The sequence below is a fragment of the Plecotus auritus genome (genome assembly GCF_963455305.1).
Source record: "Plecotus auritus genome assembly, chromosome: 9".
NCBI classification, from domain to species: domain Eukaryota; kingdom Metazoa; phylum Chordata; class Mammalia; order Chiroptera; family Vespertilionidae; genus Plecotus; species Plecotus auritus.
The window spans coordinates 4,909,263-4,921,437 of record NC_137783.1 but is presented as its reverse complement, the minus strand read 5'-3'; the positions used below and the strand labels follow the sequence as shown (position 1 = coordinate 4,921,437).

The window sequence follows — 12,175 nt, the reverse complement described above, 5'->3', positions numbered from 1 at the left end:
TCCCCATACCCCTGTCCTGGGCGGTGCTGTCCCGGCGACCCAGCGCCTGGCTGCTGCCCACACCTGCCTGCCGGGCCTTGTGGGTCCGTTACAGACCGGTCCCTACCGCTTCCTCCTGCTTTCCTGTCCCTGTGCTGCTCTTATGGTCGTCACGTGGGACCAGGAGAAGAGGGTGAGCGTGCCCACGGAGGGGGGAGGCCGCTGAGCGTTGTGCTGATGGGCCAGGTGTGCCATGCCCTCTGTACGCGGGGGGCTGACCGAGGGCGGTGGAGAGGCAGGGGGACGGAGGGACGGACGTGGGGAGACCCAGAGGGAGGAATGACCGGAGCAGCCTCCGGACCAGCGAGCTCTCAGCCCCTGCCAGCGTTGCCCTGGTTCCAGTGTGCCCAGAGTGACGCTCCAAACCGGGCACCCAGGCTCAGTCACGTGACAGCGTGTAGGACCCATCGGGGGATTCCGAATGAGCTCCTCCTCCCAAGGCCTTCACTCCCTGGCACCTTTTGTCACCCAAGGTCATGGTCGCTTGTTTGCCATTAAGGTCACGTGGTTAGCATGGGGACACATTTGGGGGGCCACCATTCTGTCCTCTCCACCATCTCTCACAGGCGAGGTGGGATTAGACAAGAAGTTACCTGGCCCCTGTCCGCCTCCAGGAGGAAGCCACTCTGTGTGCCCTCACCCCGTGGGCTAGGGCAGCAGCTCTTCGGGTCCCCGTCCGTCACCACAGGGGCTGCGTTCCCAGTCACATCCCCACCAGTGGCACCGTGTGACTCACAGCTTGTAGGCCCAGGGCTGCAGGCGTGACTTACAGACTCCTCTCCTGCCCTGACCGGTGTAGCTCAGTGGATAGAGCGTCGGCCTGCAGACTGAAGGGTCCAGGGTTCGATTCCGGTCAAGGGCATGTACCTTGGTTGCGGGCACATCCCCGGCAGGGAGTGTGCAGGAGGCAGCTGATCGATGTTTCTCTCTCATCGATGTTTCTGACTCTCTCTCCCTCTCCCTTCCTCTCTGTAAAAAATCAATAAAATGTATATATATTAAAAAAAAAAGACTCCTCTCCTGATGGTGTTTCGATGGACCAGGCCACAGCCAACAGCTCCCAGCTCACAGTGGCGGAAGCAGCCCAGGCTGTGCCCAGTTCACGCCGGGACCCCAGGTGAGCGGGCCCCTCAGCGAGCCCAGGCCGCTGCCTCCTTCTGAGAGTGGCTCTGGGCCGGGGTGGCATCCACTGGTTCATCCCGGTGCCCTCGGTGCGACAGCCAGATTGCCCTTTACTTTGTCTCTCTTGCTGGAGCGGAGAGTTGAGAGCAATGCGTCACCTGCTAAATATGGCATCAAGCTCCTCCGTGGCCTATTTCTAAAAGGGAAGAGAGTCGGGGGTTTGCGGGGTGCTGTGCGCAATCGGGAGCCTCGCTCGGTCTGCTGCTACGATTCCAGGCACCCTCGTGCTGCTGACCGGGAAGGCCCTCCCTCCCAGGACCCACTCCCTGCCCAGGGGCTGCCCGGAGCCACACCACCTCACCCCTGAGGCACGGTATGAAGGGGAGCAATCGCACTGACCCAAACTACCTGCCCCCCGATCCTTCTCCCACCTTCCTTTTAGGCCGAGACCCTGTGAGTTCCAGCCAGGGCTCGGCATCCGGCAGAGGCCCCTCTCACGGGCCTCTTGCACCGGGGCGACTAGGCCACGCCAATGGGCCTCACAGAAGTGACAGTGCCACCTCTGAGCAGACTCCTCACAGACAGAGCTGCTGGCCCGAGGCCCTGAAACCGGGACATTAGTGGCAGTTGCCATGGACCTGACATGGACCCCATGGGGCTGCCCAAGACGATCAGTCCATCTGAAGGCTGTTGGACAAGGGCATTGGTTTCCTAGGACGTGTCATGGGGTACCACAAACTGGTGGCTTATAATAGAAATGTATTCTCTCCCAGTTTGGAGGCCAGCAATCCGAACTCCAGATGTTGGTAAGGTAACATTCCCTCTGAAGACTCCAGGGGAGGGTCCTTCCTGCCTCCCTCCAGCTTCTGGTGGTCCCGGGTGCTCCCTGGTGGTCTAGGTGCTCCCTGGTGATCCAGGTGCTCCCTGGTGGTCCAGGTGTTCCCTGGTGGTCTAGGTGTTCCCTGGTGGTCTAGGTGTTCCCTGGCGGTCCCAGGTGTTCCCTGGTGGTCTAGGTGTTCCCTGGTTGTCCCAGGTGTTCCCTGGTGGTCTAGGTGTTCCCTGGTGGTATATATAGGTGTTCCCTGTTGGTCTAGGTGTTCCCTGTTGGTCTACGTGTTCCCTGGTGGTCCCAGGTGTTCCCTGGTGGTCTAGGTGTTCCCTGGCGGTCCCAGGTGTTCCCTGGTGGTCTAGGTGTTCCCTGGTGGTCTAGGTGTTTCCTGGTGGTCCCTGGTGTTCCCTGGCGGTCCAGGTGTTCCCTGGTGGTCTAGGTGTTCCCTGGTGGTCTTGGTGTTCCCTGGTGGTCTAGGTGTTCCCTGGTGGTATATATAGGTGTTCCCTGGTGGTCTAGGTGTTCCCTGGTGGTATATATAGGTGTTCCCTGGTGGTCTAGGTGTTCCCTGGTGGTCTAGGTGTTCCCTGGTGGTCTAGGTGTTTCCTGGTGGTCCCTGGTGTTCCCTGGCGGTCCAGGTGTTCCCTGGTGGTATATATAGGTGTTCCCTGGTGGTCTAGGTGTTCCCTGGTGGTATATATAGGTGTTCCCTGGTGGTCTAGGTGTTCTCTGGTGGTCTAGGTGCTCCCTGGTGGTATATATAGGTGTTCCCTGGTGGTCTAGGTGTTCCCTGGTGGTCTAGGTGTTCCCTGGTGGTATATATAGGTGTTCCCTGGTGGTCTAGGTGTTCCCTGGTGGTATATATAGGTGTTCCCTGGTGGTCTAGGTGTTCCCTGGTGGTATATATAGGTGTTCCCTGGTGGTCTAGGTGTTCCCTGGTGGTCTAGGTGTTCCCTGGTGGTCTAGGTGTTCCCTGGTGGTATATATAGGTGTTCCCTGGTGGTATATATAGGTGTTCCCTGGTGGTATATATAGGTGTTCCCTGGTGGTCTACGTGTTCCCTGGTGGTGTAGGTGTTCCTTGGTGGTCCCAGGTGTTCCCTGGTGGTCTAGGTGTTCCTTGGTGGTCCAGGTGTTCCCTGGTGGTCTAGGTGTTCCCTGGTGGTCTAGGTGCTCCCTGGTGGTCTAGGTGTTCCCTGGTGGTCCCAGGTGTTCCCTGGCGGTCCCAGGTGTTCCCTGGTGGTCTAGGTGTTCCCTGGCGGTCCCAGGTGCTCCCTGGTGGTCTAGGTGTTCCCTGGTGGTCTAGGTGTTCCCTGGTGGTATATATAGGTGTTCCCTGGTGGTCCCAGGTGTTCCCTGGTGGTTCCAGGTGTTCCCTGGTAGTCTAGGTGTTCCCTGGTGGTCTAGGTGTTTCCTGGTGGTCCCAGGTGTTCCCTGGTGGTCTACGTGTTCCCTGGTGGTCCCAGGTGTTCCTGGTGGTTCCAGGTGTTCCCTGGTGGTCTAGGTGTTTTCTGGTGGTCTAGGTGTTTCCTGGTGGTCCCAGGTGTTCCCTGGCGGTCCCAGGTGTTCCCTGGTGGTCTAGGTGTTCCCTGGTGGTATATATAGGTGTTCCCTGGTGGTCCCAGGTGTTCCCTGGTGGTTCCAGGTGTTCCCTGGTGGTCTAGGTGTTTCCTGGTGGTCCCAGGTGTTCCCTGGTGGTCTAGGTGTTTCCTGGTGGTCCCAGGTGTTCCTTGACGGTCCCAGGTGTTTCCTGGTGGTCCCAGGTGCTCCCTGGTGGTCTAGGTGTTCCCTGGTGGTCTAGGTGTTCCCTGGTGGTCTAGGTGTTCCCTGGTGGTCCCAGGTGTTCCCTGGTGTTTTTGATTTACGGCCACAGGGTCCGCCTCTGTCCTCACACAGCTTCTCCCTCCCCTTGCATGTCCTCGAGTCTGTTTTCTCTTCTCATTGGATCGAAGTACATCTTCGCACACCTCACAGTTATTTCCGCAGCCTGGATGCCTGGAAGCGAAACTGCGGGGCTTTTGATCGTGTTACCCAGTTCGCCCACGATGGTGGTGTCTCCACCCGCAGAGCTCCGAGGCCAGGCTCCCCGGTCCCCGCCCCCATGGTCCTTGTGAGCTGTCTCCCTCCCGCCACACCCCCATCGATCTCACCAGGCTGAGAGGTACAACGGCAACTTGCTGTTTCATTTGACTGCTGTTATTTCTTCTTTGGTGATATGCTTTGTATCCTTTATCCTTTTTTTCTATTCAGGTATATAAGACTTTTTTTAGGACTTTTTTTTTTAGTAATTTGAGAAAGTTTCTCTAAGAAAGTCAACCCCTTTGTCCTTTCTATCTGTTGTAGATATATTTTCCCCCAGTTGAGACAAACCTTTTGTCAGGTGAGAAATTCTAGGAGACATAATGAACACGGATGTCTTTTATTGCAGTTTTCAAACAATATAGGCATAGTCTTCAGATGGCCATTTTTTATATTGACCCTCTATAAAGTCCAGTGGCAATAAGGCTAAATCATAAATAAGTGGGGACATTTTACAGGAAACAAGGACATTGAAGTCTGTGCACATGGCTTTTTCTCCACAGTTTTTTAAATTATAAAAGTAATACACACCAAGTAAAAATATTAAAGCGGGGTAGACTGATAGTAAATGAAAACGCAAAGTTCCCCACCCGCTTTCCACTCTCAGGACTGAGCCCTCTGAACAGTTTATGGTTTCAGACCTTGGTGTTACCACCAGTAAAATGCCTTCACTTCTGTTTCTGCTTTTGTCAGTTTTAAGCCATTTCTGTGTGGCTTCTCAGTAGGAAAGAGGAGTTTCAGTCATTCCCACTTCCTGCATTCTCCCCTTAATTTTATGATATTATTTTTAGCTCTGCCATTTTTTCATGAATAGCTTGGAGTCCTGCGCACGGAGCTCCATTGCTGTGACCCACCTTGGACACAGTCTCGTGGCTCCCGTCTGTGTCAGGGGAGGAAGTGAGGGCTCCTCTGCTCTGTGCTGTCCCCCACCCAGTGGTTCTCAACCTTTCTAATGCCGCGGCCCTTTAATACGGTTCCTCATGTTATGGTGACCTCCAACCATAAAATTATTTTCGTTGCTACTTCATAACTATAATTTTGCTACTGTTATGAATCGTAATGTAAATATCTGTTTTCCGATGGTCTTAGGCTCTACAGCAGCGGTTCTCAACCTGTGGGTCGCGACCATCGGAAAACACAGATATTTACATTACGATTCATAACAGTAGCAAAATTACAGTTATGAAGTAGCAACGAAAATAATTTTATGGTTGGGGGTCACCACAACATGAGGAACCGTATTAAAGGGTCGCGGCATTAGAAAGGTTGAGAACCACTGCCCTACACCATCCTGTTTCATCGACACCCTAGCACTTCAGACCTGGACCCAGATCTCGGATCTTTCCGACAACTTCAGTTTGTACCCCTCCTCGGGGAGAGAGAGACCTAGGCAGAGAGCACTTGTTGGAAATGGTTTGAGCCCCTGATGTCGGTGTCCTTGCCTTGTAAACGGTTTCTGACTCCGCTCCGTGGCGGGCTGCTGGCCACCGCAGGCTCGCAGGGTGCTCCCGAGCTGCGGGGCCTTTGCCTGACCTGGCAGCCGGCCCGCTGAGACCTGGAATTCCTTTCGCTGCTCCCTGCGTCCCGGCATCTGAGCGTCAGGACGGTGCCTGGCCAGTGGGTCCCGGGATCGAGGTGCTGGCCACTTTGCCTGGCCCCGGTCGCCAGGCTCCCGGCCTGGCAGCGAGCAGCCGAGGACATTCCTGCACACTCCAGCGCCGGGCCCTGCTTCCCAGCAGCTGCCCGCCTGGCTCGGGGCTGCCGCTGCAGGTGCCTGGAGGCCAGCCTGGTTTGGGGATGCAGCCTGGGCGAGAGAGCCGGAGCCAGGTGCTGGCAGAGCTGGGGGCTGGCAGCCTTCCCTGCACCGGCCTCTCCTCTACGGAGGGCACCCGTGTCCACCTCGCAGCCGGCCGTGGGGCTGCCGGTCAGGCGGGCGCCCTGGGGGCCCAAACCGTGCCCAGGTGAAGGCGGCATCTCCTTTCAGGGTCCCAGGGAGGGGCTGGGCCTGTGGCCAGAGGGTAGCCAGCCCCAGGCCGGGGAGAAAGCTGCAGGCTCGGGGTTTCAAAGACAACAGCCTTGGCTCCTCCACAGCCCACGGAAGTGTTCTGTTGGGCTGGAGTCAGTGGGATGGTCGACACCCGTTGGTTCAAAGTGAAATGAATTTCTGCATTTTCCCAAGGGCGAAGGCGCTGAGCTGAGGCTGCGGAGCTGAGGATGGGTGGGAAGTGGGGAGAAACGGGTGCAGTTCCCACAGGCTGGGTCAGAGCCCACACACAGCCACTAAAGGGCCAGAGTGCCGATGCATGCCACAACAGGGATGAACCGCGAAAGCATGATGCAGGCAGGGGTCCTCAAACTTTTTAAACAGGGGGCCAGTTCACTGTCCCTCAGACCGCTGGAGGGCTGGACTATAGTTTAAAAAAAAAACTATGAACAAATTCCTATGCGCACTGCGGGCCCGGGACGAGTCGGCTGCTAAGCAGGACAGGCAGCGGCACCCGGCGGGCCGGATCAATGTCCTCAGCGGGCCGCATGTGGCCCGCGGGCCGTAGTTTGAGGACCCCTGATGCAGAGGGAAAGAAGCCAGACACAGAGGCCACGTATTGTCCGATCTCGTTTATATGAAATGTCTGGAATAGCAAATCCATTGAGACGGAAAGCAGATAGCTGATGGCCGGGAGCTGGTGGGAGTGAGTGATAAAAGGTAAACTGAGGCACACGAAAACTTTTCAGCAACATCGGGGGAACGCTTTGTAAAGTATACGATTGTCTCACCGCTATGCTGTACACCTGAAACCAATACAAAATAATATTGAATGTAAACTGTAATGGAAATTTTAAAAAAAAGCTTTTCAAGAGTTTATCTGAGCGCACGTCTATTTCATTGGGGCAACACCTCGCCAGAGGTGTAAGGAGCTTGCCCCCAGTAGGAGTGAGGGGAGGGGTTTTTATACAGAAGATATGGAAGTAAAGCAGAAAGTATTGGATTGGCCAGAGCTTAAGGAGCTGCCTTACCGGGGAAAGCCGTGATTGGCTGTTGGGAGTAAAGCTGCCGCACACATTCACGTACAGGCTTTTGTGTGAACACACGTTTCCATTTCTATGGGCTGATGCCCAAGGGCGCTATTGCCAGGTGGTATCGTGGTTGCATGTTCAGATTTGAAAGAAACCACCAACTGTTTTTCCAAAGTGGCTGCACTGGTGGGAATGTACACGAGATCCAGTTTCTCCTCGTCCACGCCAGCGTCTGGTGGTGTCACTATTTTTCATTTTAGCCATTTTGATGGGCGTGTAACCGTATCTCACAGTGATTTTAATTTGCATTTCTCTGATGACTAATGGTGTTTTACATCTTTTCACGGGTGAATTGCCATCTTTGGTGAAATGTTTCTTCATGGTTTTAGCCCGTCTTCTAATGAGATTATTATTATTTTTTTCTTTTTATTTATTTTTTTACTGTTGAGTTTTGAGCATTCCTTATATATTCTAGATACTAGCCCTTTGTCCGATATTTGACTTGCAAATATTTTCTCCTAGTCTGTAGCTTATCTTTTCATCTTCTTACCAGGGTCTCTTGCAGAGAAAACCTAAAAAAATTATTTTTCTAAGCAAGTGGCATCTGTCCTATCACCAGGAGTGGAAATCTGAGCACAGTCGCTCTCTGCATCAGGTATCATAGTTGCCAAGGAAATAGCACAGTCTAGCAACACAACCTGGGTAGAACAACACTTTCCTCAACAGAGGAGCGGCCGTTCAAGATCTGTTTCAGAAGTGGGCGTTGGCACCCCCATGACCAGCAGGCCCTCCGCTGCAACCTGTGCAGGGGACAGGTGCCTTGTGTGCATCAGGAAGACCCAGTTCACTCCCTGCAGGGGACAGGTGCCTTGTGTGCATCAGGAAGACCCAGTTCACTCCCTGCAGGGGACAGGTGTCTTGTGTGCATCAGGAAGGCCTAGTTCACTCCCTGCAGGGGACAGGTGCCTTGTGTGCATCAGGAAGACCCAGTTCACTCCCTGCAGGGGACAGGTGCCTTGTGTGCATCAGAAAGACCCAGTTCATTCCCTGCAGGGGACAGGCGCCTTTTGCTGCATCAGAAAGACCCAGTTCACTCCCTGCGGGGGACAGGTGCAGGAGTGGGTTTGGCTAGGTGCCATATGAGACACACGGAAGCAGAACAGAGAACACACGTTGAGTTTGAAACAGGACGAGGATGACAAGTCCAGCATGGGCTGTGTGGCCTCCGTATTTCTTGGTGAGGAAGCGGCTAGGGGAGGGTCAGAAGACTACATGCAGGAGACTGCCTTTCCCAACGTATTTTGATTAAACCCAAGTTATTCATTTTCCCATTTAGGGATCGTGCTTTTATGTCAAGCCCAAGAACTCTTTGACTAGCTCTAGTTCCCAAAGATTTTCTTCTGTGCTTTTTGCTAATAGTTTTGTATTTTTACATTAAATCCATGATTTATTTTCAATTAATTTTTGTATAAGGCATGAGTCTTCAGTTGAGGTGCATGTGTTTGCCTGTGACTGTCCACTTGGTCCAGCATCTTTCCTAATGCATGCATTTTAATGCTATACATTGTCCTCTCAGCGCTGCTTTAGCTGCATCCTACACCCTTGTAATATGTTGTCTTTTAAGCTTCATTCAGTTTAATGCATTTCTTTTTAAAATTTCACTCAAGATTTCTTTGACTCATGGCAGTATTTAGAAGTACCTTATTTTGTTTCCAAGTGTCTGAAGAGTTTTCTGTAACTAAATGCTAGTTTGATTCCATTGTGATCAGACAGCAAACTCTGTATGATTTTCATTCTTTTAAATTTGTAGCAATCACTTTTATGGCCTATATTATATGGTTTACTTATATTGGTATATGTTTCATTAATAATTAGAAAGAACGAGTACAATGCCATTGCTGAATGGACTGTTTTATAGATGTCAACTAGATCTTAATTAGATTGAATTGATAGCTGATGTTATAGTTGAGTTCTCTTATGTCTGCTTACTTTCTAAGTGCTCTATCAATTGTTGAGAAACTTTTCAACTATAATTGTAGATTCTCTATTTTTTCTTTCATTTCTATTAGTCTTTGCTTCACCTTTTTGGAGCTGCTTTTTGGTGCAAGCACATTTAACATGATATGTCTTCTTTTATCATTATAAAATGCCTCTCTCCATCTCTGGTAATTTTCTTTGCTCTGAAGCCTATTTTATCTTACATTAATATAGTCAATTCTTCTTTCTTTTTGATTAATGTTTATGTGATATATCCTTTTTCCACTCCTTTACTTTCAACCTGCATATATCATTATATTTGAAATGAGTTTCTTTTAGACAGCATATTATTGAGTCATGTTTTTAAATGTGTTTTGCCAATCTTTGTCTTTTTATTGGTGTATTTAGACCATTTACATTTAATGTAGTTTTTTTATATGTTAGTGCTTAAGTCTACCGTTTTATTTTTTATTTTTAGTTTACTCCCTCTGCTTTTATGTCTCTTTCTTTCCTTTTTTTTGTAATATATTTTTATTGATTTCAGAAGGGAGAGGGAGAGAGAGAAACATCAATGATGAGAGAGAATCATTGATTGGCTGCCTCCTGCACACCCCACATTGGGGAATGAGCCCACAACCTGGCCATGTGCCCTTGACCGGAATCGAACCTTGGACCTTTCAGTCTGCAGGCCAACTCTCTATCCACTGAGCCAAACCGGCTAGGGCTATGTCTTTTTCTTATTCATTCTGTGGGTTATGTAACACTTGTTAGAATTCTATTTTAAATTAATTATTGTGTTTTTATGTTTATCTCTTTGTATGTTCCAGGGGTCCTTCTTTTATTCTTTAGAGAACTTCCTTTGCCATTCTTTTGGGTTAGGTACACAGACCACACATCTTGCTAACTGGGACATGTAGAGCATAAGTAAATTGCAAAGATTAGGGGCTACTGAAAGAAACTCTGGTTGGAAGGTGTGGCCTGCCCCAGGTCAGGGTAGAGGTTGGCTCAGGCAGGAGCCCAGGGCCTTCCAACCAAGATTCCCCCTGGAGCTGTCTCTGTGCAAACCTCATCAGACTTCCCTTCTGGGACTTTGCTTCAGATGCTATACCGGCTTTGGGCCACCTTTCAATGGGCAAATTGGATGGGGCTTTACCCAGAGTTAGTTGAACTTGAGATCAAGGGCATAGACCTCCAGACTGCCTGGTCTGCCCAAGACTCTGATACCAACTGCGCATTTGGGGATTTCCCTTCCCCAAACCACCCTGAGGCCTGATTTGCTAGAATAAGTCACAGGACTCAGGAGGGCTGTTAGGTTGCACCCACGGTTATTCCAGGCAAAGTATCAAATGAGAACCACCCCAAGGGAGAGACTCATATGGCAGAATCAGGGGAGGGGCCAAACATGAAGCTCTTGTCCTCTCCCCGTGCAGTTTTGGGTGGCATTACCCTCTTGGACACGCGTGAGACAACATGAACTGAGTACCGCCAGCCAGGGAAGCCCACTAGCGCTTCAAGGTCCAGAGTTTTTATGGAGGCCTCATTACACAGGCATGATGGCTTGGTTGGTCTGCCCATAGCTGAAATAAATCCCCGCTTCTCCTCCCAGAGGTGGGATGATGGTTCAACGCACCAACTCTCTGATCACGCAAGTGCTCTTTCTGGCATGGCTGGCTCCCACCCCGAGTCTTCTCATTAGCATAAGCTATCGGGTAAGGTCCCAGGGGCTCATGAATAACAAGACATACTTTCCACCTAGTCCTATCACTGGGATAAAGGCCCCGCCTCTCTTGGAGGGCAGATTCCTTACTGTGAGGCTTAACTGTAGTGCCCATCTTTGCAAGGCCGTCTGCCTCGGCCCCCAGCCCACTCAGCAGTTCTTCCCTTTCTCCTGGGGAACTTGGAACCAGGAGGGGCCTTCCACAGGCAAGGGGCAGAAATAAGGTCTAGGGGTGAAGCCATACCTTACAAGGGGAGGCAGGTGACCAGGCAGGACAGAGCCATGGCCACCTCTCACGGTCAAATCTCACCTGTGGGGTTGGCCTCTCTGAAGGCCAGGGCTGGCTCAGAGAGTGCTTCGAGAGGGTTGCATGCTCTGGAAGCGTGTGGGTGGAGACAAAGGAGCCCAGGATGCAGGCGGGTGTGCCTGTCCTTCTCGGGGCTCCAGCACCAACAGGCTTGGGGCCCATGTAGGCTTCTCAGGGCTCTTATGCCAGTTCACACCCCAACCCCCCACCTGCGCATATCCATGCCACATGCCTTGCTTCGGTCAAGGGCTGTCAGCAGAGTCTTGGATGTGCCTGCCTGTGGAAGTCCTGCCATTGCCATGAGAAGCACATGCCTGGGATAGCTGGTCCCAGAAGATGAGAGATGTGGAGCAGACCTGGGCGGAATGCATGGCCTGGAGCCGCACCTGGCTGGACCCAACCAGCCAGGCGGAGAGCAGCAGAGCTGGCCCAGCTGACCTGCAGGGACAGATGTGAGGAGCGTGGCTGTTGTTCAAGCCTCTGCGTTTGGGAGAGTTTGTTTCCGTCTCTCTCTCTCCCTCTCCCTTTCTCTCTGAAATTAATAAAAAATACATTTTAAGAAAAGTGAATCACATCTGTATTAACTCAACATGGATTTGCTGAGACCCCAGGCTGCGCTCAGCTCTGTGCTAAGAAGTAAAAAACAGATGCAGCGAGCAGGTGGCTCCTGACTCCAGGGTCCCCACAGGAGAAAGCCACGTAGGACACGTTTCCCACTGAAGTGAGATGCCTACAAATAAAACGGTGATGCAAACCATTTGTGCTCTGAAAATGCCCGGGACTAAGTTCTGACTTCTGGGCTCGGGGGCCGAGTTCCACCTCCGCCAGGTTTCCGTGAGGGGCCCCTCTGTCCCTCTGGGCCCTGGGACCGGCGCCTGCCATTTGGGCACTGTTACATCCCCACCTCGTCCCACCCTTACACGGCTGGCTGCTTGGTAATGGCCACCGGGCTCATTGCTTGTTATGGATAAAGAGATAAAAGTAAATATCGAGCCCTAACCGGTTTGGCTCAGTGGATAGAGTGTCGGCCTGGGGACTGAAGGGTCCCAGGTTCAATTCCATTTAAGGGCATGTACCTTGGTTGCAAGCAC

At 51.9% G+C, this 12,175-nt stretch overlaps 1 protein-coding gene across 1 annotated transcript in view; it reads left to right on the top strand.

Moving 5' to 3' along the window:
- The window catches only part of LOC308234419 (uncharacterized protein C10orf143), a 43,336-nt gene that overhangs the window by 30,853 nt on the left and 308 nt on the right, over positions 1-12,175 (top strand). The window lies entirely within an intron of this gene.